The sequence below is a fragment of the Pinus tabuliformis genome, chromosome 2_2 (assembly GCF_031772625.1).
Source record: "Pinus tabuliformis cultivar Carrire ecotype Pingquan chromosome 2_2, CPIR1, whole genome shotgun sequence".
In the NCBI taxonomy this organism is placed as follows: domain Eukaryota; kingdom Viridiplantae; phylum Streptophyta; class Pinopsida; order Pinales; family Pinaceae; genus Pinus; species Pinus tabuliformis.
Genome location: NC_142300.1, coordinates 136,870,258 through 136,897,555, shown reverse-complemented (window position 1 = coordinate 136,897,555; position 27,298 = coordinate 136,870,258).

The following is a 27,298-nucleotide window of genomic DNA, read 5'->3' as shown; positions in this document are numbered from 1 at the left end:
TACTTAATTAAATCCCTATTCTAGATTCTCTCATTAAAATCACTCAAAATCTTAATAATTACATTAATTCAACACTTAGGAAACCAAATTCCTTAAAACACAAGACCCCCCCCCCTATGTCTACTAAAATACAACGATTCTTCTAACCTGAATGCTCCTGCATCAGACTCGCAAAGTAGAAAACATTCATGATCTCTTGATCCTGTGTCTTCATATTTTGATAGAAAACCTCTAGGGTCCCAAACTTTAGTTTGTTGTATGTCTATTATCTTCTATTTCATCTTCCTCTCCTTTTCAATCAGGTTCAAGTTCTTATTGATCATCCTTCCTACTTTCATTCTTCTCCATATGGATTATTTCATCATCAACTTCCATAATTCTTCAATCTCCATTTCCAACACATCCTTGGGCTAGTCCATACTCTGCCACTTACTGTTACCTCTTTCTCTTTCTTCCAGGCTGTTCTTGTTGTTCACTAACTCTTTAAATTGTTTTTCTTCTCTTTGAGGTTGTCGAATTCTTACTCTTACTCTTACTTTTCCTGCCTTCCTTTCATCCTTACCCTCTTTCATGATTATCTCTTTTTGCATTGAATCCTAACTTTCCAGCATTCTCTCCAGCAATTGAACATCTTTGTTCCATGGATTAAATTCTTCCACATAATCCTCTTCTACCATCTTTACTTGGCTACTCATCTGTGCCAAATTTCCTCCAGCATCTGCAACTAAACCTGCACTCACAAAACAATTATTAAAATAAAAAACATAAGGCCTTAGTGCCTGTTCTTCTTTTGGAAACACTTCAGTATGTTGTTCTGATTTCTCCTCTTCTATTAGCACATCAGTATGCTGATTCAACCTCTTTAAAGAATTCTCTAATGTACTCTCAAGATTATCAGTTAGTCTCTCCTCCACATCATCTGCTCTAATGATGTCTTTTTGCTCTTGTCCACTGTAGTGAACTCCTTCCTCTCCAATCACACTGTCATACTCTGAATTTCCCAGCAAATAATCCAACAATTCAATTTCTTTGTGACACTTCATAAGTGCTTCATCATTACTTTTGATTCTTGCATTTATACACAAAGTATCAGTTTGAAAATTACAAGGTTCAACAATCTCAACTGTTGCTTCACATATCAGTTCTTCAGACTAAATTTCATCTCCTTTCACAAGAAATTTTTCCTTTGTTGTCACAGCTTAAAACATCAATGTATTACTAAATTCTTTCTGCTGCAATAATTCATTGCTTTTCTCATTCAAGAGACATTCTCCATCATTCTTTACTTTAGAGTTTTTATCTTTTGAATAGGGAAAATTTTAAGAACCCCTCCTAAATTTATAAATATAATAAATGGGTGAATCTCCATGGTATATAAGAAAAATGGAAGGCGATTTTATCAATAATATAATATGTATATATAATTTTTTGGCGAATCTCTCACCAGGCATGGCGAATATTTTACTCAATTATAAAATCTTGTAAGATCTTGGCGAGTCTTTCACTAAATAATAAAACTTTGTAAAGTCCTAGTGAATCTTAGCATAGGCTACATGCTGGTTTAATTCCCCCATTTAAATAGGCTACATTCCAGGTGAATACCATGGGTCAATACCATGTTCCATTTTGGTGAATACCATGGGTCAATACCATGTGCCATTTTTATTTTTATTAATTCTAATATTAGGGTTAATAATGGTTTTTTGCATGGTATTAATAAAAATCTAGTCCATGGTATTTGTCCCATAGTATTTTGGCCATAGGTTTCACCTAAATATAACCCATTTTTTGAGTGTTCGTAAATATAAGGTGACTTATGGAGTAAATACAAAAAAATGTTTTATTTGTTTACCATACCTCTCATTTATTTATATTTTTATTTATTTACAATACCTCTTTTACAAATATGGTATTTGGCCCATAGGATTCACTTAAATAAAACCTCTTTCTTGAGCCTTCATAAATAGAACGAGGGTTATGGATTAAATATAAAAAGAGGTTTTATTTATTTACGATACGTCTAGTTTATTTATATTTATATTTATTTACCATACCTTTTGAGTAAGTATAAAAAACGTTTTATTTATTTACCATACCTCCACTTTACTTATATTTTTATTTGTTTACACCCTTACATGTATATAAGGTGAATTATGGAGTAAATATAAAAAATGTTTTATTATTTACCATACCTCTCATTTATTTATATTTTTATTAATTTACCATACCTCTTTTATAAATATGGTATTTGGCCCATAGGATTCACTTAAATAAAACCTATTCTTGAAAATGGGCGAATGGATTCACTTAAATAAAACCTATTTTTGAAAATGGGCGAGTGGAAGGTTGTAAGTCCTAATTTCAAGGGCTAAATTTACCTTTTTTACCCTCTCCCTTAAAATAAGGTGGGCTATTTGAGGTGATTTGTAAAAATGTACTATGATACAAAATATTCACCCATTAAAAATTTAAAACCCCTTAATTTCGCCAAAGGGCGAACATTCGCCCCTAAAATTATCCTTGCTTCTGAAAGATACTCTTCCATACTTTTGGAAGCTTTAAAAGATTTCTCATCCTCTGCAAAACCTATAACCACATCAAAAATATTAGATTCAACAATATAAGGTTTTACATTATCTTGTTGGTCTGCATTTGTCCAATAGTTTAGAAAATCATCAATAATTCCTTTTTCTTCACCCAGAAATTCACCCTGCTCTGGTTCACAAATGAAAACTTCCATTCCCAACTTAGATTATCTGAGTTTTTCCATTAGCCACTTTACTTGCTTCTATTGTAGCCTTCTCTATAACTTATACCACTTCACTGGATTTTTCTTTAATACCCAACTTCGTCTCTGGATTTCCTCCAATATCCTCCTTAATGGTTCGAGTTGTTTTGTTAACTCTGTAATTTCCTTGTCAAGCTCCTCTTCACTCATTCTCTTGCCAGTTTCCTTGGCATCATCCTTCTTCACTTTTCTTCTGTTGTGGTCTTCCTCAGAACCTCTGCTATGACTATCAGTATTCATCTTCTTCTTCTCTATCTTCATGAGCTCCTTACTCACTTACTATGAGCTACACTAAAGCCTCTGCAACAACAAGTCCTCCCTACTACCACTTACCTCACCAAGCTTTCCTTTGTACTTGGTCTTTTGGTAATCACTTGGTCCTTTATCTCTGGAACCTCTTTTGAGCACTTCTCTCTGCTCCTTCCAGGCTTCAACTCATCTGCACCTTCTAAGAACACAAATGTCCTCTTGTATTCCAATCACAATGAAATAATTCGTTCTAACCACCTCTTCTTTCACTTAGAAAGTCTTATCAGCTTCCTTCATTACTTAGCAATTCTACCCACGTCCTCTATGGAATTTCCTTTGTGAGCTGCAACAATACCTCTGCAATAACAAGTCTCCTTCTTGCTACATATGCCTCACTAAGCTTCTCTCCTCTAAGCTCAGTCTATTAGCATTTCTTTGGTTCTTTCCTCTGGAACTAATTGAGCACTCCTTGCTCTAGGTTGTTTCAATCTTCTCACCTTCTTATGATGCTACCTGTGCATCAATATAAAAACCACAACTCTCCAATCTTCAAATCAAATTAAAACAAAACATATCATCTCACCTTCAAGATCTCTGCATGATCTTGTTCTACCATTCACCTGCACTTTGAATGGATTGTCCTCTGTTTCTTTTGCATCTGCAAGTTCTGCTACACATTATCTCTTTGTGCCTACTATTTGTCAGATTAGAATCTGATCTCTTCTTGCCTGCATACACATCTTAAAACATAACTCTGTTATAAATTTTCTCAAAGATATTTTACACAAAATTCCCTTATTCTGTTATGATATCAATTGTTTCAACCACAATTCTTCTCCGATACCTAAATGATGCCGAGCTAAGCTAACAATACCTATATTATGCAAATAAAATTGCATGTCACTGGTCCCAGACCTTAATCGCCTGATCCAAGGTGAAAACCTTATTAAATAAAGGTTTAATGTTCTTAATTAAGTTTTATGCGAAAATGTTATATTTGACTATTCAATAGTCTAAACCTTCATTAACCTTTCCATTAGGACTTTATACACCCTCATAAGCTTTGGTTAATTCTATACCCCGCGCATATTAACCAAACCCCACTCTTAACTTTGGTTATATTCGAACTTAACCCATAAAACCTTTATCCCCTTTATTTCTGTTATAATTCTTATATAATATAAATACACATAAAATACACATAATCCTTACCTTTCCACCAATCCACTGCCTTTTCACATGTTCCAACACTCTAACTTTATTGCATTCAGCCTCCACCATTGATTTCACTCCACAAGATCAATGGATGTCACGTCGTATCGCCACTTAAAGCCATTCATCCACCAGAAATCAAATGAACTTAACCTGTGTTGATAACACTTCTTGGGTTCGCTCAGGCCCAAGCCTTATCGACTTCAATCTCCGCCATTGATCTCACCCTTCAATCCGATGGTTGATGATACACCCAAGCATTGTACATAAAAAATCACATTTTCTTAAGGCCAAGGTTCATCCACTCATGAAATATTGCGATGCGAAACTAATCGGCTATCCCCCACCATTGATCAAAGCACACTTGATCCAACGGTTAACTGCGATATCGGGTGAGGCACTTCCACAAGGATTACCCGCCCGATAAAGTGGTTTCCTCTCTCCTCCGATGTGCTACACGTCGACTACTAAATGGAATCAGTTGACCACCCTGAATTACCACTTACCACTTTTTCTCCACCTGATAAATAGCTTCCACTTATAAACTTGTCTTTCTTCCTTGATTATTGTATGAGCTGATTGGTGCACGATGACCGTTAGATATAAGAGGCCATCCAATCTACAGTTTGCTGGACTCCAACTAGCACACGGATTAAAACAGCCTTAACCTCCACAGTTGATTGTGATCTAAGATTTGAATATGACATCGACAGCTAGGAGTGAGTGTAGGACTTCATCCACCATCAAGAAAATTTGTACTCTCCTACCCCCGCAATTGCTGATCATCATCGATCTAACAGATCTATCGATCTGACGATCCAGATCTATTCCCCCCCCCCCATTCTTCTTCTTCCATTAATATCCATTGATCTAAATTATCTGATGCTCATGTTCACGTTTACTTCCTTCCTTCATGCCTTTACGTGGTTTCTCAAAGTTCTCTGTCGTTTCGGTTTACTTCTAGGGTTTCGGTCTTTAGATGTCCTGCATCACAACTTCCTCCTGAGATTAATTCTACATGCTCTTAACACAGTCACTCCTAAATCTTGACTGTGATCCTTTGAATGGATTCAAGTGATCCATTACAATCCTTCATATCATTTCTTCTCTTTGTTCTGCTCGAACTCCACCTACAACCACTGTTACACAGGCGTACTCTAGTTCACATACAAATTATAACCAAATTACTCCATACACACACATAAACTCAGAATCAAGTTGTTTGTATTTATAAACAAGTATTTACACAGGAATTCTCTCCTTGGCCTGATCTTTTGTATCAATGGCCTTTATTTTCCGACCTTCCCGTAGGCTTACAATCAAACCTCTAACTATCTAACTTGACTAACTATCTAACTTGACAAACTATCTAACTTGACTAACTTTTTCTCTGTCTTTTTGGCTTACATTTATACAAAAGGATTCTATAACCAATTCCTGGTTTAGATCCATAAACTTCTCAACAAAATCCTAAAATCTCATATTTATCCCTAAGGATCCTCTTTAATCCACAAATCAGGAAACCAACTCCTAATCTAAGATTTACAACTGATTCTCAAATCTCTCAACTATCTTAAATCTCTCATGTTCTCCAACATTCGAGAAAATTTACAAATATGCCTCACTATACTTAATTAAATCCCTATTCTAGCTTCTCTCATTAAAATCACTCAAAACCTTAATAATTACATTAATTCAACACTTAGGAACCCAACTTCCTTAAAACACAAGACCCCCATATGTCTACTAAAATATAAAGATTCTTATGAGTTGAATGTTCCTGGATCAGAATGCGTACCATCATAAGTCTTAATAGAGCTCCACCTCTTAGGGTTTCGATGATCAGGTCTAAGAGATGTATCAATCCTACTTTGTTTAGAGGTTGCAATTATTCTGTTCTTGGAGGGTGTGGCTGGTTTTATTTTGTTTAGAAATTTTTTTGGCGAAATCACATAATTGATCATTTGTCGACGCGTTTTGAACCAACTAGTGTGGTTGATCGTCAGGACAAGTTGAAGATACAGATCCAGTATAGCGAGTTAAATAGTCCAAGCAGAGACTCCAACGGCTAAAAAGACTAACGTCTATTTTTCAACTTAAGGACCCAGTCAAACCCCCTTTAACTAAATTAATATTAATATTCTTTATAATTATTATTATACTTCTAGAGCTAAGTAAACTGGGTAAAAATTAACTATATCAGAGGTTATTAATCTATTTATATATATAATTATATATAATAATATTTTTCAATACCTAATATAATACTATATTTAATATTTAGTTTTTAAATTATTTATATAAATTATTAGAAAACTATAATTTTTACTAAAAATTGAATTAGATCAATGGTTAGTTATCAAAACTAAACCATTTATTTATTTAAAATATTAATTATATATATATATATATATATGTATATATATATATAAACATATAAGTATATATATAAATTAATATATTACCATACCTAACATTCTAATAATATTATATTTAATGTTTAAATTTAATGTTTAAATATATATATATATATATATATATATATATATATATATATATATATATATATATATATATCAATTTAAAATTCTTTAATAACTAATCATTCTAATAAATTTTTATTTAAAGTTTAGATATTAAAATATTATATCAAATTATATCAATTATCAGCCAAATCTATATAATTTGATATAATATTTTAATATCTAAACTTTAAATAAAAATTTATTAGAATGATTAGTTATTAAAGAATTTTAAATTGATATATTTATATATATATAATTAAAAACATATATATATATATATTTAAACATTAAATTTAAACATTAAATATAATATTATTAGAATGTTAGGTATGGTAATATATTAATTTATATATATATATATAATTAATATTTTAAATAAATAAATGGTTTAGTTTTGATAACTAACCATTGATCTAATTCAATTTTTAGTAAAAATTATAGTTTTCTAATAATTTATATAAATAATTTAAAAACTAAATATTAAATATAGTATTATATTAGGTATTGAAAAATATTATTATATATAATTATATATATAAATAGATTAATAACCTCTGATCTAGTTAATTTTTACCCAGTTTACTTAGCTCTAGAAGTATAATAATAATTATAAAGAATATTAATATTAATTTAGTTACAGGGGGTTTGACTGGGTTCTTAAGTTGAAAAATAGCCGTTAGTCTTTTTAGCCGTTGGAGTCTCTGCTTGGACTATTTAACTCGCTATACTGGATCTGTATCTTCAACTTGTCCTGACGATGAACCACACTAGTTGGTTCGAAACGCGTCGACAAATGATCAATTATGTGATTTCGCCAAAAAAAATTCTAAACAAACGTTATGGATCACAGAAGTCTAAATTCCTTGGTTTTATTTTCTTAAAGGTTGTAGTCATTCTGCTTTTGGGGGGTGTAACATTGTTACCCCTAGAGGGTGTGGTTTATTTACTTAGGTGTCGTTTCAACACTCTCCTCATGCTCTTCACTCTCATCATCCTCTGAACTAGCACAAGGTCTTTCTATCAGGCCATGCCATGAACTTCCTTTCTCCTATAAAGAGTGAATTATGATTAACTTAATAAGTGCATGGTCTGTTAGGAAAGTTTCCAGATGTTTCTCCCCTCACACTGCCTCTGCCATGTGTTGTAAATATTTCAAGAAATAATATGGGATATTTATCAGTTTCCCTATCCTCAAGTGTGCCAACAATTCAAAATGGTAATTGAATATAATCCCCAAACGACCTTTGCAAGTAATAAATTTCTAAATGAAAAGGACTACATCTTCCCAAGGGTGACGAAGAGATGTTTTATCGAAACCCCTGCCCTTGGTTCTTAATTCCTCTCCTTCATTTAAAAACAAAACCTTTGTTGATGGATTCACTGTCTTTCTTGAAAATCATTGAGTCTGTGCTTTTGGAAATCCGATTACACTTTCAATTACTTCCTCTGTAATAGAAATTCAAAATCCCTTCACTTTAGAGTGTTTTTTAGTTAAGGCTTGAGAAAACTCTAGAGAAACCAATTCACTAAAACTTTGTAGCTTATCAAAATAACTCAACTAGCCAGTATTTTGAAAAACTTCTAGAGCCTCCAAGTATTTTAACAACATATCAATGGAATCAGGGTCATGCATTATTGTTGCTCCTCCCATGGCTGCCCAAGACTATAACTGCTCAATGCTATTAGAGACCTATTACAGAGTTTCCTCGTCACACACAGACACTTGCTAAGGAGAGGATGCTGAGAACTTGGAATTGACAATGGTTATCCCCTTTTTATTACCAAATTAAGTTTTTAATACAGAAAGGAATTCACATGATTGCACAAGTTTCTAAATATGATAGCAAAGGTAATAATGGTAAGGGTAATTATGAAAATAATAATGATAATTACCTCAATCTAGTCATATGTGAGAGTAAAAAGTAATGAAATCGGCAAGGTCTAATCATACAATATTATAAAAGGTGAGGTGATTATTCTTCGAATGATTAATGATTTAGGTGGAATCATAGTGTATTTTTTAATGATACAATACTCTCCTCCCACCCACCTACGGTAACAACTGTCCTCGACATATGTATGTTAGGATAATAATGTCACTTATTAAGTACAAATCCCACAAATAAATGACAAAAAAACAAACTTCTTCTTAGTTTACTATTATGATGACATGGGACTGTATCACCCAAATGATACTATGAAGATCTCCTTATGGCACAAATTCAAAGGTTAAATTCCATTGGTATGATGAGGTGAAATATCCATGTTGTGAAAATAGATATTGTATCAACTCTGTGATCAAACTGTTAATCTGAAGCAACAACAATGAGTCTTCAAAAAGGTCTTCAACTGTAACAACAATGTCAGTGATAACCATATGAAATTGTAGAACAATATTGACATCTTCGTCATATATTCAGTTGTAGTAGAAAAGTATATATCAAATATGAACTATATGACCCAAATGAATCCCAAATTGAATCTATAACAACAAAACTTGAAACAATAAATTGATGATTAGAAAGAATCATTACGATGTTGTTACAGAGAAAAAAAGTTGTTGACTCCCAACAAGCTAGTTTTCGATCACCACAACTATCCAATAGCGCCCCAAAGGTGTTTTCACCATTGAACATTTATTTATTTTTCTTCTTCCTCATTTTTCTCTCTTTTTTGAATTATTATTTTCTACTTTTTTTTTTCTTTTTTAAAACTAAGTAATTGGCAACACAGGAGGAACCTCCTCTACCCCAACAACTTCAAGGTTTTCAATTTCAATTGAGACAATGTTCAAAAATGAATCATTAGAGGAAATTTTATAATACAACCTGAGATGATGTCCATTCACTAGAAAGGATACTTAAGAATTATTAATGGTTATTAATTTTATGATCCATTGCCAATGATTGCTTCTACATCATAGGGAACTAACCACTTAGTTTGCAACTTGCCTTTGAAATGCTTGAATCTAGAATCATAAAGTAAGGCTTAGTCACCATTATAAAACAAATTATTTTTAATAAACCTATCATTACATTTCACTATAGCCATATTATTTTCCTCTTACTCATTTATTTTTTTCAACCTTTGTTCTCGATGTGTCGTCAAATTTAAATCTACTTCTAGGGCAGTCCTCAATGTTTTAATCTCAAACTCAATGGGGAAGATGGGATTCTTACCAAAAATAAATTCATAAGGGGAAAACTTGTGGTATTTCTCCAAGTTGTCCTATAAGCCCACAATACCTCAGGAAGTTTCTCCACCCAATCTCTCCTATGTCCTGCCATGGTTTTTGTAAGAATAGCTTCAAGTACCTTATTAGTACTACCTATTTACCTGGGGATCATAAGGTGAGGTATATGATGAACTCCACTTTTTTTAACAAGATCCTATATCATCCTAGAGGTAAATCGTGCTCCACCATTTGTAACTATTTCCCTTGGCACTACATATCAAGTAAACATTTTTTCAAACAAGAATTCTAAACAACACAATCAATCGCCCTAGTAAGTGCCCTGACCTCTACCCACTTGGTTACATAGTCTGTGAAAAAAATAATTTAAAACGTCTATTGGGATGGTGGATGGATTGGTCCCATAAATTCCAATTCTCGTCTCTCAAAAGGTTCCACCACCAGCTAGGGTTGTGGCATATGTTGGGTCCCTATAATACTAGTGATTACCCCATTACTATTGTAGTTATACCCCTTATTTATATTGTTGTGCCCCTATTACCCCCATATTGTTATTTCTGTGCCCCATAGAATCCCTCTATTGTTATTTTTGTGGCTTTATATTATTATTGTTAGGTCGGCTGGATTATATTGTGACTCCTTAGACTCCTATATATAGAAAGGAGGTTTTGTCATTTGTATCATCCAAGAATTGTTCATTTATGTAATGTAAAGGAGGTTGCCCCCTCGAAGAGGCTGAATTCTAAGGCGTTGATCTTTCTTTTCTATCTTTTCTTGAGCTGGTTTCATAACATTTGGTATCGGAGCTTTGGATTCTAGGGTTTCGCTGCTCCAAACAGGTCATCGTGGCATTTTCGCTATAACTATTTTTCTGTGACGTTTCAGAAGAAAAAAAAACCCATTTGAGAAGAAATCGCACTGAACCTTGGGTCCGAATTTCAGATCTTTTCGCGCGATATTTGCGGAGATATGCTCTGAGGAAGTTGGTCTTTTTGCAGACTCCTGAATTACATTCAAAACAGGTGACCTAGGGAAAATCGTCATAACTTTCTCTCTAGGGATCGGATTGAAATTTCGTAAGAAGGTACAGAAAGAGGACAGACTGTAGTTTCTTGTGTATCTATTTCAGAACCAAAGGTCGAAAATTGTACACGTGGCACTTCATACAAGTTCACTCTTCTGGAAAGTTCTATAATCAGGTCATCTTGGGAGATTGTGCATAACGCTTTCTTGGAGAATCCAATTTGGATCAGACTGGTGGCATTGGAAAGAGGACACATAGAGCTACTACAGGTCACAATTTTAGAACTAGATGATTGGAAAGTACAGAGATACATCAGAGACAATATCAAGCTCCTACAAAGTGAAAAAAGGTGTGTAGATTTTTTTTAAATTTTTTCTTAAGCTTGGTTTGAAAATTTATTTTGAAGGAATTCAAAGGGTATAGTAGAGCATTATTATCGGTAACTGATGCCCCGAGGAAAGAAAATGCAAACACCTAGTAAGGAACCTGAAAGCTCTAGCATGACTCATGAAAAAGAGGAAGAAATGCAACATGATATATCAAAATTACAAGACCAAGTGCAACAACTGTCCCTTGCACAAAAAGGAACAAAATCTAAGATGGATGGTTTAAAGAAAGATGTAGAAGCTAAGGTGGATGGTTTAAATAAAGGTGTAGAAGCTAAGATGGACTGTTTAAAGAATGGCGTAGAAGCTAAGATGGATGGCATGGAAGCTAAGGTGAATGGCATGGACACTAAAATTGATGGCATGGATGATAAGATGGAAGAATTGAAGATAAATATGAATAAGTTGCTACAAGAAATGGTCACTAAGGGTGAAAGAGTACTAAAGGAAACTCATGATGAGAAAAAAAGAAATGTTAATCATGATTCCATAGACTCTAATGTTGGATCGAAGACTCACCATGTTCCAAAAATCGATATGAGGAAGTTTGATGGAAAGGATCCCGCCACATGGATATTACAGATGGAGCAATTCTTCGATCTCAATAATGTGCAAAACACACAAAAGGTACATATGGAAACTTTATATTTGGAACCAAATCAGTTTGTATGGTATCAATGGCTTTGTTCTCGTAAACAATTTATCACTTGGGCAATTTTTACGGAAGAATTGATAGCACATTATGAGGATACAAAAAGCAACACTTTTTTTAGCCAATTGATAAGTCTCAAACAAAAGGGTTCAATAATGGAGCACATTGAGGAGTTCCAAAAATTGAACATAAGGGTAGAAGATATTCCAGAGGAGCATAGGATTGATGTATTCATAGGGTCTTTAAAGGATAATATCCAACATGATGTGCGCCTTTGGGAACCTGATTCATTAGAGAAGGCATTTAGGTTAGCAAGAAAATGGAAAGCAAAATTATGGCAACTAGGAAGCATACCATTCACAACTATAAAGACGGAAGTGTTGTTGCCCATAGTCTTCCACAACCTACAAGGTTGACACCACAACAATTGGAAGAGAAAAGAGCAAAAGGGCTTTGTTACAATTGTGATAGCAAATACACAAAAGGTCATAAGTGTGCTGAGAAGAAATTATTCTACATAGATTGTGAAGAGGAAGAAGAAAAGGAGAAAGAAAGGTCAAAAGAAGAGGATATATTCCAGGAACAAAGCCTAGATGAAGAACAAATAAATCCGACCATATCTTGTAATGCATTGGCGAGAATTTCCACTCCTCAAACCATCAAGATAGAAGGACAAATCAAGAAGAAAAAGGTAATAGTGTTGATTGATTCAGGAAGCACCCACAATTTTATTCATTGTAGGGTAGAAAAAGAATTGAATTGCTTCCTATATCCAGCACCAGAGTGTCAAGTGATGATTGCAAATGGAGGAACAATAAATTGTTCTGGAAAGTGCCATAATATCAAGCTGTCCATGGGAAAATATGTATTGACTAGCCCAATGCTTTCCATTCCAATGGGAGGTGCTTATGTTGTACTAGGAGTCCAATGGCTACAATCCTTGGGTACAATAGCTTTTAATTGTCAAGAAATTTTCATGAAATTTTGGAAGGAAAGGAAGTTGAATTAAGGGGTATTGCAGGGAAACCAGGAAAGATAATCAGCTCTAATGGCATGACAAAGCTTCTAAAAAAGGAGCAAAGAGGTGTAATTGCACAATTATGTTCGCTAGATGTTTCCACATTGGAATCATCTATTTCTCCAGATCTCCAAAAAGTCCTGGACAATCATTCCAAGTTATTTGAGACTCCCAAAGGTCTCCCACCTATGCGTGAGCATGATCATGCAATTCATATGATTCTAGGAAGTGTTCCTCCAAACATCAGGCCATACAGATATCCCTATGTCCAAAAAATTGAAATTGAACGTATGGTTGCAGAAATGCTAGAGCCTGTGTTATAGACATTTTTGTGCCTTACAGCATTGAGCATGAAATTTCCATAATCCAAGGGATCCAAAGTCCCTAAACATGTTGTTCCTACCCCTAGAGGAACAAGGCTAACAAACCACAGCAATTCACAGAAGTTCTCCACCAGAAACTGCTCAAAAACAAGTTAATTCAGGATCAATTCAGAGGCTCCACTAGCTGTCTGCGCTGAAATGCAAAGTCTGCACTGGCTACCTGCACTGCAACGCAGGTAGAAGCACTACCAAGGTGCGCTGAGTGGGAATTGACAAATGGAAAGTTCATTCAACAAGGTGTCAAGACCCTGGAAGCTTCCAGAATCTTCCTCAATGACACTTGCCCCAGTGCATTCGACTAGTGATGAGTAAGAGGTTCTCAATCTCCAACTGGAAGCAAGAACCTCCAAGTGGAAGCAAGAACTGACAGAGGGAGAGGACACTAGTCAGATCTCAAGCTGACTCATCCTCTCTCCAAACATCTATATATGGATCTCTCCTCCATCAGATCTAGAGGCTGGAATTTTGTTATTGGAAAGAATTGTTGTTAGTTTGAGACTGGAATCATTGGGTGCTTAATGCTTTGAAGGAAGGTGAAGATAGGAATTTCATTTGTTGGGAAGGAGATGCTGGATCGGAGCCCTCTGGGTTGTATCTCTTCCTGAAACTTTTTATTCATCAATAAAGCTATCTTGGTTTCTCCTATATACTGGTGTATCTTTGATGTATGATTGCACTAGTATGTTTAGTTTATTTCTAATCCTGAACTAGTTATGAATATGAATCTATGTATTTGTGTAGTGTTCTCTTCTTGTGATCTTGCAGAAACCTCTTGAAGCTGGGCGAGCGGGAAGGCAAGTAGCTGGGAACTCCCAAAGAGAAGAGAAACCAGATCGAGGGACAAACGGAAGACACCAGTTAGTCCATCCATCTCTCTTCATTCTTAATTCATAAAGGAAGAATACTAGAATAGTTGTTTCTGTTTGTTGCTAAGGCACTGTCACACCTTAGGTGGATAGGATCGTCCTGCATAGGCGTTTTTCCCCACAAAAAATTGGCGACTCCGCTGGGGAGATCTGTTTAGTCATTTTATTTGTGTCTCTACCATTGTTTGTTTCATAGACTCAACAGCAAAAATCGAACTGCATCTGCTATTCTCAGATGCAAAGTAGACAGCTGCTGCTTTGATCCAATCACTGGATCTGTCTATGATCTGAACAATGGACTCACAAATGATTTGATGATCCTTTGTGATAGATCTTAGCCCTTCCTCAAAGCATCCCTTTGATTGTACCTTGTTTGTTGCTTTGATTTGGCCTGAAACTGTAGATTAAATAGCAAACTGTGACCCATAACCCAGTGAGAAGCTCTCGTTTCTCCTTCAGCGCAGACCCTGTGAAGAGGTTCTGCATTTCAACGCAGGTCCCGTGAAGGCTACCTGCGCTGAATGTCAAAACCCCTATGTTGAGGGTGCATTTATCTAGTTAGGCCTTGTGCAGCTGGGGTTCTCTGCTCTGTTTTGCCCTGTTTTAATCTCTGATTTTTGCAGCCTGTAACCAGCATAGGTACCTGTCTGATAACTCCTTTCCTCTGCTTAAATTCCGCCTCCTTTTGTACAAAAATACTGTGAGTGTTTTTATGTGTTTGTGGCGTCATTTACAGTTTTCCTTTGCAAGAGTGAAATAGTCATCCTGTAGCCCTTGATTCAGATCTGTTGATTGTGATCTTAGGAGAGAGTTCATTGCCTGTTTACAGTTGATTATACATTTACTTTTGCTTTTGGTTTGAGTTTGTCTCTTTTAAGTGTCGAAACAAGTATTCATTTCGAAAATCGTTAAGTGTTGTAATCTCTTCTACCCTTTCTGATTTCGAAAGAGTAAACTTGTTTGTATTTGTCATTTAAAAGCAAATTCAAAGTTGTACAAAAAGCTTTCTTTTTAGGCATCAATATTAAGAAAGCGGAAAACAAACACCTGCATTGTGCATTTGCATCTTGATAGTTTGCATGCTTGATTTAGGAAAGGTGCATTAGAGTGTGCTGATTGCTCTTTGAGAAAAGATGGTGTCCTTCTTTTCCCTTTGTAGCTAGGATTTTCATAGTTGAAAAGATATAAAGCTTGCTTATCATCTTTAGACTGCATTTAGGAATTGTATCATACATCTCGTGGTGAACCTCAAAAGGAAAACTTCTAAAAATATCAACCTAAAATAAATTGAATGAACTTAACAACGCTTTGTAACTTAACGCACAACATAGAGGTCTAGTCTAGAGACGTGTTCCGGTGTCGTAAAGCCTGGTGACTGTCGATCTCGCTGATGGTGGGTGATTCCTCCTGAGGGACGATAGCGCCAGTACGGATTGTGCTCCCACATACCGTCGAGTATATATTCGGAGACCCCTATAGGCATAAAACCTTTATCCTTAGGAAGCCGTGTCGGCCGCCCTACTAATCGCAATTCACTGAACACAGCATTCAGGAAGATCGACCGCCCGTACCTTAAAAAGTATTCTGCGGTTTTGCAAAAAGTTTGGCACACCCTCTACCTAGAACTCCAGAGCAGTTCCTTTTGGCCTTTTTCAGACTCTATAACGGAAAAAGTCCATCCGATAATTTGTCACTTCGGGCTCGTTAAAACATCGAAGGAGACTAGAGTCATCTTTAGCTTTTTCTCGACTCTTTAAAATTGAAAAAGCAAGTTGTGTATAAAGCGTCTAAAAATTCATTTAATTCGGAAACACACTTTCCCCTTTTTGTATTTCGGTTGATCGAGTAATCCGCAATCATGGAAGAAAGTCAATTGAAACCCCGTCATTCATGGAGGCTTACGAGTCAACCGTCTTTGTCTCCAGAATCGAAAACAGTACGGACAAAGCAGACTCGTTTAACCGGCTCGAAATCTTCTATCAAAGTTAGAACAAGTGTTCCAACAACATCTGAGATTCCGGTTACTCCAAACATTTCTAGAAACCCTGCCTCTATAGAAGAAGTTCAACAGCCACAGAGGGACAGTAACACTGATCCTAGTCTGAGAGCAAATACTTGCGTTACTGAACCAGTTCCATCTGCGACCAGTTCAGAGAGTCTTGCTCCTCAAACAACTGTCGTTGTCGAATCAACCCCTTCTTCGGCACCAGAAATATTTTACGGACCTGACGGTCTTCCTCTTCCACCTGGTTTGATTGCAATAGAGGAAATTGTAGAAGATCCGCAAGCAAGTAATCCAACACATTTTGGAGTCGGGGTCACTCTATTTCCTTCTACATCAGAAGTTAGTCTATCACCAGTGGAAGTTCCTGTAGAATCGCTAGGTAATCTCTTGGATAGACTCAAAATGTCTGAACAACCGTCAACATCTAGGACTGTGTCAAATGACATAGCGACAGCAGAACTCCCTGCCGTCACTCCAACAATGTTTGCCGGCATACCATCTGTCCTGACTAGCTCACAACCGCTAGAAGGAGTCCACGCAGGGACTATTTCGACAGTGTGGTCCATTCCAGTTTGTTCCTCCGGAATAATATCCGGCAACTCTTATGTTGAAACTCGGCATATTGATCCGTTTGGAGGACAATTTGGGCAATCCAGTCCCCAAGGACAAACAATCCCCTTGAGTTCCGGGTTGCCACTGTATGGGGGGCAGTATGCCCTTTCATTACCCCCTCCAGGAGGGTATCCATACGGGAGTTCACAACAGTATTAAGGTTATACTGGAGTTACATCAAATGGTTGGGTACCTATGCTACCTCAACAACCAAGGGTTGTGTATTCTATGCAACAATGTGTACCTATGTCGAACATCCCGACCACACCGGCTATTGTGACAGTGTCGCAAGTTCAAACGTTGCCTGTTGTATGTCAACCTCAGATTTCTCAGGTTGTAATGCAACAGCCCCTTGACCCTGTGACTCAACCACAATCGCCAACTGGTGGGGCGACACAGGTCCAAACGGGTACAATTACCCCACATCTTGGTCCGACGGTTAGTATAGCACAACAGAGCATGGCTTCACAACCGTGGCTGGTGCAATACCAACAACCACAATTCCAACAAGTATACCAAGGTTCTGAGCAACAGATATTTGCGAACAGTGGACAACCGTACATTCAAAACGGTCAAAATCAACCACTTTACAGTGGTCAAGTCCACCAACCGTATGAGTCATACCAACATCAATTACATTATGCTGGTATGCAAAGGCCAACTGCTCAGGCGATCCCATCGTATCCTGGGTATGCTTCACCTAACATGAATCAACAGTTACCATTCGTGGCAACTTTAGAGTTACCCGATTTACACTGGTTAACAAACGATCCAATTGCTTACGCCCCTTGGTGGCCAGCGATTCCTCACAAACTTCCTTCAGACATTCCTAAATTTAATGGAAATCCGAGTGAAGATCCATCGAATCACGTGATGACCTTTCATCTATGGTGTTCATCAAACACCTTAAACGATGATTCGATAAGGCTTCGCCTCTTTCAGAGGACGTTAACGGGTCCAGCGGCTAAATGGTATATTGAATTACCTAGAGCTTCGTTCGACAATTTCGACACCTTAGCCACGACTTTCTTAACCCATTTTCAATTACCGATAAGGTATGAAATGGGAACGGAAATCTTAACCAACTTCAAACAGATGACGGCCACTCATATATCCGATCATATACATGAGTGGCGTCGTCGTCGTAGAATGGTGAAAACGTACGTTCCCGATCAGCTATTAGCTGAATGGTTTATCAAGTCGTTACTTCCTGCCATAACGGAAGATGTGGCCAAGGGGGGAGTCGCAATGGAAGAGCAAGTTATTGCTCGTGCACAATATCTAGACTTAGTCTACACTCAGTCTGGCACGCTCTACGACAAAATACCTCACGCCCCTAGACCGGAATTCTCAATTCCTCCTCCTCCTAAATCAAATAATGACTCTCATGCTGGCGATGGCGTGATTGGCGTGACAAACTCGAAATTGACAAAGGCTTCGTCCAAGGAAGCCCGTAAGATTTCATATCAAAATGCAAAAGATGAAATTCTTGCTTCGGAAGTAAATGCCGTATCAGCAGATAAAGGCAAAGAAACCAATCAACCAGGAAGCAAGAAGAAGCAAAACAAAGGGAAGAAGAAGAAACAGGGTGAGTCATCTCCCGGAAAAACTTCTTCAAACCCTCCTGGGAAAGGGAAACCAAAAAGTCCATGTTTTATATGTGACGAGGATCATTGGACAACCGATTGTCCATACAAAGCTGAGCTTAAAAGGTTCTTCAAAAGTTCGCAAACCTCAGCTATGTTAACTGATCCGTTTCCAAATCCAGGTCAAAATCTGGTTGATAGTGGAAATGCTTCCCCGTCGCAAGTGCTTATGTTGTCAATTTCCAAGCAACAAAATGATGCTTTGATTTCGACAAGGAACAAAGATTACGAGAATCCGCAGCTGTCGAATGGCAAGGAAAAAGATCAACCAAGCAGTTCGACAACAACTTCGACAGAAGTTGTACCGCCCATCATCCCTGAATTAACAATAAAACCGCCAAAGGGAGTAGTACACAAGTCGACATTTAATCCTCGCGCCAGAGCAGCGCAGCATTATAACATAGTGGAAGATTTGGCCCAATCACCATCCGCTATGTCGACTCTTGAAGTACTACAAAATTGCCCATCCCAAAGGCAGGCTTTGTTATCAACCATTGGTGGGGTTGATCCTAAGGATTCCAATCTTGTATCCTTTGACCACAAAGGATACGATCCTCAGTTACCAGCTCAACTAGCTTTCCTTATCCAAGTGAAAGCCCTCAAAAAAAATGTTCACCGAAAAATTATTGATGAGGGGGCATCTACATGTATTATGTCGATGAAAAACTTTAGGATCTCCAACCTTGTCGCGATCTTCGACAACATTAAAAGCATTCGACGGAAGGACATATACCCCGTATGGTATCCTAAATAACTTGAAGGTTGAACTAGGGGGAAAAATGGTAGAAATAGATGTTGAAGTCATCGATGGGAATCTTGATTACAAAATCCTACTAGGAAGACCGTGGATCTATGCCATGACAGCTGTTGTGTCGACCTATTTTAGAAAGATCGCATTCCCCTTTCAAGGAGGGATTACGATCGTCGACCAACAAAACTTCCTCCCTAATGGTTCTCAAGTTACAGGAAGCATTCCAATGATCCATGGGAGCAACCATTCGCTTCAAGATATTGGAGTAGGCCTACTGAAAGACCCCACATTAATGGGAACTTTCACACTTCCACCTCCAATCTATATAGGAGAAGTGGCGTTGGCAGGAGCCTGCAATATGATATCTTCCACGAAGATCTCAGAAGATGATATCGACATGGATCATGCAATGGTTTTGCCCCCAAGCCCAATAGAAATTTTGTAGCAATCAATGTTTCTGGCATGGGAGGCGAACCCAAGTCAACACTCATCAAGCGTTTGGGTAGATAGGTCTAGAGAATATGGTACCCCTTTAGATCCTTGGTCGCGAGTGCATGGAACCGACGAAGGAATTCTACAATCAATGTTGATTGAGGGGGCACCATGGAATGATAACCACCATCATTCCTTTCTTCCGGATTGTGAAGAAGATACTCAAGACGACCTTTATCACCCTTCAGTCTTTGAATTCCTATCAAATACTGTAAATACGGTGGATTCCGAGTGAAACCTATCCAATATTGAAGAGACTATAGCCATAAATATCTCAACCAAAGCAAATGTTGTAGAGAATATTTATGTTGGCAAATGTTGTTCTCCTTCAGAACTTGAAATATATAACACTCTTTTCCGCAAATTCAGAGATGTCTTTGCTTGGTCATATGATGAAATGCCAGGCATCGACTTGAGTATCGTTGAACATGAAATTAAAATGTATCCTGATGTCAAGCCAGTAAGACAACGGCTTCGGCAGGTGCACCCTAAGAAAGTCGCTGCAATTAAAGCAGAAGTTGAAAAACTTCTCCATGCTGGTTTCATCTACCCGGTTCCTCTAACCGATTGGGTATAGAATATTGTCCCTGTTATGAAAAAACAAGGAACAATCAGAGTGTGCGTCGATTATAGGGATGTAAATCAAGCTTGTCCCAAAGACAACTACCCTACACCCTTCATTGACCAGATAATTGATGAATGCGCCGGATGTGAAATCTTTTCATTTATGGATGGATCCTCCGGGTATAATCAAATAAATATCCGCCCACAGGACCAGTCAAAGACTGCATTCATTTGTCCGTGGGGCACATTCGCATATCGAAATTTACCCTTTGGTTTAAAAAACGCTGGGGCGACGTTTCAGAGGGCAATGAATTATGCCTTCCATGACATCAAGAACATCGTTCAACCATACCTCGACGACCTTCCGGCTCATTCGCGAAAGCGAACTGATCATCCGCAGCATTTAAGAGCGATATTTCTACGTTGCCGACACTACAAGATACGACTCAATCCACACAAATGTTTATTTTGCGTCAGCTCTGGTCGTTTACTTGGATTTGTAGTCTCCAAGGACGGGATTCATCTCGACCCTTGCAAGGTTCAGGAAATCATCAATTTGCCTCCACCTTCAAATTTGCTTCAGATTCAGAAACTCCAAGGGAAAGCAAACTTTCTGAGGAGGTTCATTCCAAATTACGCAGAACTTGCTAAAGGTTATACTCGTCTTTTGAAAAAGGATGTACCTTTTGTCTGGGATCAGGTGGCGCAAGCTTCTTTCGACGCTCTGAAAGATTCTCTAGTAAAAGCATCATTAATGTATGCCCCGGACTATCAAAGAGATTTTAACCTGTATCTGGCTGCAGCAGATATGACCATTGCGATGGTTTTAGTTCAAGAAGTCGATGGAATTGAACATCCTATATATTATTTAAGTAAAAACTTGAATGATACAGAAAGCAAATATTCTTACGTTGAAAAGCTAGCACTCACTGCTATTCAAGCGATACAAAGATTTCGACATTATGTCCTCTTTCGGAAAACTACCATTCTATCAGATTGCAACCCCATGACTTATATATTGTCGCGACAGTTGCTGGGGGGCAAATATTCAAAATGGATAGCGATCCTTCAAGAGTTTGATCTGGAATTTGTAAAATCCAAATCAAAGAAAGCTTTAGTTTTCGCGGAATTATTGTGCGATCTCCCATCGTCGTCCAACGATGAAACATCCGAAGAATCAATCGTGGACGAAAGTTTGTTTCTGATATCCACAAGCGATGAGTGGTATGGAGATATAATCGTTTATCTCCAAACCCAAAAATTCAGGCCTAACACCTCTCACTCAGAACAGAAACGTATACGATACCAAGCAAAAGACTACATGATCGTCGGTGATACGCTTTACCGTCGTGGTATCGATACAGTTCTGAGAAGGTGCCTCACCCATGAGGAGGCCGAAAAAGCCCTGAATGAGTGTCATTCAGGCGCGTGTGGGGGGCATCAATCTGGATATGCTACAACACAGAAAATCTTACGAGCAGGATACTTCTAGCCAACCATGTTCAAATATTGCATAACCGCAGTCAGGAGTTGCCATGCTTGTCAAATTTTTGATAGCAAAACCAGAAGACCACCCGCACCTTTACAGCCAATAGTCGCTGTTGGGCCTTTCGCCAAATGGGGCATTGATTTCATGACATGTAACCCCACCTCGACCGGGGGGCATGGGTATATTATAGTCGCCGTTGACTATTTTACCAAATGGGCCGAGGCGATGCCTACATTAGATAACACTGGTGAAACAGCTGCCCTTTTCTTTTTTCAATCATGTAGTCGCCAGATTCGGCGTACCACAGGCTATAGTTACGAATCATGGATCGCATTTTCGCAATCACATGATGGTGGAATTAGCTGCCAAGCTAGGGCTATCTCACGACAGCTCTACCCTGTATTATCCGCAAGCCAATGGACAGGTTGAAGCAATCAACAAAGTCCTGAAGCGTATGTTGCAAAGGATGATCAGAGTTCAAAAAAGAAGGTGGCACCTAATCCTGTACTCAGCCTTGTGGGCTTACCGAACATCGGTAAGGAATGTGACTGGGTTCACACCTTTCGAACTAGTGTATGGCCTGGAAGCAGTCCTACCAATCCAGTGTGAAATCTCGTCTCTTAAACTTGCAATTGATCTCCTCCCCGGAACTTTGGAAGAAGAGGCCCGTTTCTTGGAATTAATCCAATTGGATGAAACCCGTCGTGATGCCGCTTTGGCTAACGAAGCCCATAAGAAGCGAGTCAAGGCGCAGTTCGACAAAAATGTCAAACCCCGTGTCTTCTCAGAAGGTGACTTGGTCTTGCTTTATGACCAAGAATCCGATAAATTGGGAGCAGGTAAATTTAATTCTTTATGGATGGGCCCCTATATTGTTAAACGAGTGTTAGCAAAAGGAGCCTACGAGTTAATGGATTATGACGGAATTCCACTGGCACAACCCCGTAATGGGTTGTACCTCAAGCGTTACTATGCCTAAATAGTAACCTGTATGCTTTTGTTGTATTTTGTTTTTGCTAAAGTGTTTGTTTTGGTCGAGTAATCCACCTTTTTACATTTATTGCAGATGTCAAACCTTTTGGAGATATGTGTTGGATATGCCGACGGAGCGAGTCGTAGTTCGCGGAACCTGTCCTCCGCAGCCTGGGCCATTTTTGATCCAAGCGGCGAGTTAGTAAGTTTCAGAGGTGTATGTATTAGGCAATCAACGAATAACATCACTGAGTATAGCGCGTTGATAGAACTACTCTCTGATGCCATCACCCGTGGTATACGCCGACTAATCGTCAGGCTAGACTCACAACTCGTAATACTACAACTCAATGGTATATATTCCGTCCGCAATCCAGCTATTTATCGTATGTTTCTAAGGGTTAAGATTTTGGAAAGACAGTTTGATTTAATTCAATACCAGCATATTTCCATAAACTTAAACACATTAACCGACTCATTAGCAAACTATGTGTTAGATAGACATTTGCGACATTTATAAAAAGAGACACATCATCAATGTTGTACATATGGATCACATAACTCAACCAGAATAAAACCACGAAAATCAAAATATATATATATATAAGCTGTTTATGGTTTACATATAATGTTTTGTAACCAAGACAAAATCGGTCACATGGCCCAAAAAATCAAAAATGCAAGGGGGCACCCTAGTCTAGTGATGCTCATGATAGCACGTCACAGCCTGTGCAATCATGCGTAAGAGATGAGTCCATCGTCTAGGCACACCAGTAGTATGTCGCTGCAACTGTAAAGGTAACTCATCGATCCTCACATCGAGAATGCCGAGAGTAAGGCTCTCAACCTGCTCCTGCACAGCTGTAAGGGTCTCGGCCACATCAAGGTCACAAAGAATAACCCTCCCAGCAGTCTCCCCTGCTGGGGCAGCGACTGGCGCTCTCGGGCATACTACTGGATGAACAGGACCAACATCTGCATGCACACATGAGTTTGATTAAAGTCTTGATAGAATAAAGCACAAGGACATTACAAATAAAAGCAGTAAACAATGATATGGTCGAAGATTTTACCAATAGCGCCCCACTTTTCGCCATCCAGCAGTACCAAATCCGGATCACCTCGGAAATCCATGCCAACATATGGATACTCGGAATAGACCATCTCCTGACGCTCGAACCACCTAAAGAAGGTATCAGTGAAAGAAATCTGAGAATGACCAGCATGCGTAGACATGTGATCAACCCATCTCTGCATGCGTGGCTCGGTAGGAGAAGGCAAGTCGAGTGCAATGTATTGAGGCTGCATCAGTGGTATCTTCTCCAAGGCAAAGGCAGTCAAAATAGAACCAAATCCAAAGTTCTTCAACTTCCCGTCCTTTACCTTGGTCAACTGACTTTTCATCTAAAGAAGTACTGCATCACACCAGTTGAATATTTTCGGTTGGAGGCACTCCAAGGTGTGCTGCACATAGGATCTGTTGGCAACATGAAGAGATGCACTACCGGCCATCCTACCAATAGTATACAGAATGGACCTGAGAGACCTGTCAGCAATCTCACAGATAAATATCTTACCGTCTCTGCTCGGCTGAGATCCTTCCCTGCAATACTGGTGGACATAATCTCTCACAGAGTCACTCCCTCGGGCCGAACCTGACAAAGAAATGGGGGCACCCCGCCTCGACAAGCCAGTCAAGAAGTAAATGTCTACCACGGTCAAAGGGATAGATTTGCTCCTAATCTGAAATACTTGGTTGATAGGATCCCAAGCATCAAGCATATACTGCAATAAGGAGATCTGATGTCTCATACTAGAGATACGGAAGAACTTCAGCAGACCCTAGTTCCGCAGCGCGTTCACCGTGACAGGGTCATGTAAGGCAATCATGTCCTCTTCTTCATGTTCTCGTTCTTGCCATGTAAGGGTCATTTTGCTCCAGTAATATCTGAAAAACAAACATGAGAGGAGTTAGATCCTGGATTTGATGAGAAACTGGCAAAATTTTCATCAAAAACTGTGCAACAAAACTATTTTTTTGTGCCCAGCGCAACTAGCCAGTGTTCCACCTGCGTTGAAGGTCAAACTGCCTTCATGCAGCTTGACATTCAGCGCAGGTTTCGAGTGAACCAGGTGCGCTGATGGCAGAGCGACCCAATAAAACCCTAGGAGCTTAGGAAAACAGGAAAACAAGCACAGAATGCAGAAAAGAAACCATGAAATGAAAGAGCTCAAGTTTAGCTCCTACCTGGTCCAGACGGTGCCGAAAATCGTCCGCAGAATCTCCCGGAATCAGCTGATGAAAACCAAGGGGAAAGAGGCACCTCCAAAACTCCAACAAACCAAGTTCAAATGAAATGGTAAAATGAGAGGTAAAAACACTTTTTAATTGCTTTTTACGTAGTTCAAAGCGAAATATTAGGGTTTAATCTCATTTTCAAGCAAATGTTATTCATTTCTAACTAGTTTGATGCAGCAATTGAGGATACAGTACTATCTTTGAAAAGGGAAAAGCTAGTCATGGTAAAAAATCAAAATTTGACCATATAATCGAGCAGTTTTAGCACACAGTTCATGCTCGTTAAAAAATAAACGCAAGATCCGAGTAGTTTTAGCGCATAGTTCATGCTCGTTAAAAAATAAACATAAGATCGAGCAAGTGTTTCAATCCGCGTTTAAGCTCGTTAAAAAATGAACTACCCGGTAAATAACCACTGCGAACGTAAATTATCAACCATTAAAGCCTTGGTCATGTTTGCACCGTCACCTCCACTTTTCCATTAGCCGATCATTCACCTCCATATGATTGTTTACCCATTTTGAGGAACAGCTGCGAAGATTGATTTCACTAGCCATCCTTGTGACACTGTCGTGATTGGAAAATTCCAACCTGTACCTGGAATTAGCTGCTAACCCATTTTATCACTCGTTCCTCAAAAGACGAGTCTTCTTTAAGCTCTTTTCATCTGACTCGTGAAATATGAAAAGATTGCCGAGTTTTGGCCTTCCAGCTTGATAAAGTGACCGGAAGAGCTATCCCTCCTCTCGATTTTAATCTTTTTGGACCTGAGGGATTATTGCACAAAAAGATCGAGCGCTTGTTTTGTTCGGCTCGTTAAAGATATCGAAAATCCATCCCTTCTATATTGTTTTATACTTTTTCGGACTTAAGGGATTAGATGACGAAAAAGGACTTTTGGAGTTAACTTTATGTACCTTTTCAGACTCTCTAAAAATGAAAGGGACCGAGTTATCCTTATCATTAGACTCGTTAAATGCATGAAATAGCGACAAACTTGTCTTTAGACGAGAACGAGTTTCACTATCGCTAGGCTCGTTAAAACATAGCGATGGGCTTGCCCGAAGGGCAAGTTATAGAACAAGCATATGTTATCCTCCTCAAGCTTGACAAAAATAAAGAGGTACTGGTCAGCAATGACTGGGGAAAAATTGGGAGAAACTCAAGAAAACTTTGATGGTAGCAAGTCGCTCTTGAACATGACACTTTTCCTCCGTACCACAATCAAGTTGGGTTGTTTCATTCACCGGTCACATCACCATGGTCTCGCCATACCATCCATATTTCGGGTAATGCTACCGATCCATCGCATAAGTGTCGCCATATGTTCAAGAGAAGTCGTTCAGGGAAGTCACCTGTGTCCCATCCACTACCATACATTATACTCTTTCATGACCGCCACCCTGAATCATATGTCATCAGATCGTTTTCACCTCCATCAAAATCATTAGCTCCGTTCCGTGTCATCGATGTGGGATTCATTAAGGCCCTCCTTTGACGGATCTCTTCTTGTCAACATCAGCTCATTATCCAAGAAGTTGATCTAGGAACAACCCCTTCAGTACTTTGAAGCTTGCATGCCTCAATGGCAAGTTTCTCACTTCCGGCGATAGGTATACATCAATGACCTTCGACCGAAAGATTTTGCATGGTGTTCGACGCCAAGTCCTTTATTCGCACCACGTGAATTGTACTGCAGTACCTTGAGGGTCATTATCATTATCAGTGATTCCTCTCGCGCTTGTTAACGGTTTACCTCATTGACCGGTAATCAAGCGATGTCTTTCCATGTTTGACTTCAGAACATTTCTCACATGGATTGACTTGTACTTAGAGTGAAGATCGAACGAGTTTAAAGACCCCGGATCTAGTTTCATCCATTCGGGCTGCGATATATATTCAGGAAAGATAAAGACATTGACATGTACATCATTGCAGCAGATAATCATCCTACCCAAAGGATGATAATTTCATCAAAATTATCTGTCTACCATCAGACGATTGTCTGTTCTATGTACATAAAAATGAATTTATAAAGCTGAGCATGGGAATGCCCGCCTCAGCTGGATCATGAAAGCAGTATGAAAAATAATGTATTGTATTGTATTGTATTACAGGTCTCCTCCCAGCAATGAATGAACTTCGGATCCTCCTGATAAAGCATTTCACCCG